At 47.8% G+C, this 1,497-nt stretch overlaps 1 protein-coding gene across 1 annotated transcript in view; it reads left to right on the top strand.

Moving 5' to 3' along the window:
* The window catches only part of CFAP61 (cilia and flagella associated protein 61), a 179,436-nt gene that overhangs the window by 106,258 nt on the left and 71,681 nt on the right, over nucleotides 1–1,497 (top strand). The window lies entirely within an intron of this gene.

The raw sequence follows: 1,497 nt of genomic DNA, 5'->3' as shown, positions 1-1,497 counted from the left end.
AGAGAGAGAGAGAGAGAGAGACATACAGACAGACAGACAGACATATTTCCACCGCATTCTGTTTACTAGAGACAAGCCCACAGCCAACCCAGATTCAAGGGGGAGAGGAATGAGAACCTGCCTCTTCATGGGGGGAGGGAGGGGGCCATATCACCATGCGAGCTTGCCATGTCCAGGAAGGTGCTGTATGCAGCAATGCATCCTGTCTGCTCACCAGTACAGTTGTAAGGGTAAGCATCCCCACTTTATGGATGAGAACATTGTGGCTGCAAGTCAGTGGTGGACCCCAGCTTAGGTCAATAGCATCCCAGTGCCTATGCTGCCACTAACCCCTTAGATTTTCTGAAAACAACAATGGCAGATCTTTCACCCATCACAGAGACTTTGGAGATATGTGTAGAGAATTTCCTTTTGGGGTGTATAACAGCCTGACCTGTTCCTAGAGTCTGTAGCTCAGGAGGTTACTAGAAGCCCTCAGGGAGGGGCTGAAGAAGAGAGAGGGCCAGTCTGTGTAACTGAGACGCAGGGGACCCCTGCACAAATGGAAGGCTGGGTTTAGTGTGAGGACTGGAGTTTAGGGGTCAAGGGTGTGCGTTAGTGATTATGATAAAAATTGCCTGTTAACATCTAGTAGGCAAGACAGTTAGGGGCAGGGGTCCCTTGCCTAAGTCAGGGCTTCTTACTTAGAGGCCTCTAAGGGTTGAGGATGGTGGCTCTCACCCCTACCCCAACCCAGAGTCTAGACAGGGGCTCAAAGCAGACCACCCACCACAAAGGAGATTTCCCTGGAATCTCCATTTTATCCTGAGATCCATGAAAATATCCATTTAATCATTCACTCCACAAATATTTATTGAACACCTACTAGGTCCCTGGCTCTGACCTAGGTATTAGGGAGACAGCAGTGAGAAAGACAGGAAAAGTCCATTTTATTTCCAGAAGTGATATTGTCTAGACACATATGTCCTAACACCTATTTGAGACAGGAAAAAAATCAAAATGTTTCCCCCCTAAAATGAGAATCCTAGAAGATTGCCAAGTTTATCCTGGGGACCCTCTGGAGGTGGGCACGTCCCTTGTTGAGGAGGCAAGAGGCCTAAGGAAACCTCCCCACATGTCCCATTGGATTCGGGCTCTAGCTATTTCCCTGCCCTTCATGGCCTACTGGGATTAGAATCCAAACCATGGCAAAAACATCTTGCCAACAGTCAACCCTTGACCAACCCTCTCACATAGTTGAAAATCCACAAAAACTTAACTACCCGTAGCCTACTGTTGACCAGCAGCCTTACTGATAGCATAAACAGTTGATGCATATTTTGTATGTTTCATGCATCATATACAGTGTTCTTACAATAAAGTAAGCTAGAGAAAAGAAAATGTTATTAAGAGAGACACAAGGCTGGGCTCGGTGGCTCAGCCTGTAATCCCAGCACTTTGGGAAGCCGAGGTGAGTGGATTGCCTGAGCCCGCAGGTTCGAGACCTGCCTGGGCAAC

Source organism: Carlito syrichta, unplaced genomic scaffold (assembly GCF_000164805.1).
Source record: "Carlito syrichta isolate Samal-C Ts95f unplaced genomic scaffold, Tarsius_syrichta-2.0.1 Scaffold153530, whole genome shotgun sequence".
Lineage (NCBI taxonomy): Eukaryota > Metazoa > Chordata > Mammalia > Primates > Tarsiidae > Carlito > Carlito syrichta.
This window is presented reverse-complemented; position numbering and strand designations above follow the sequence as displayed.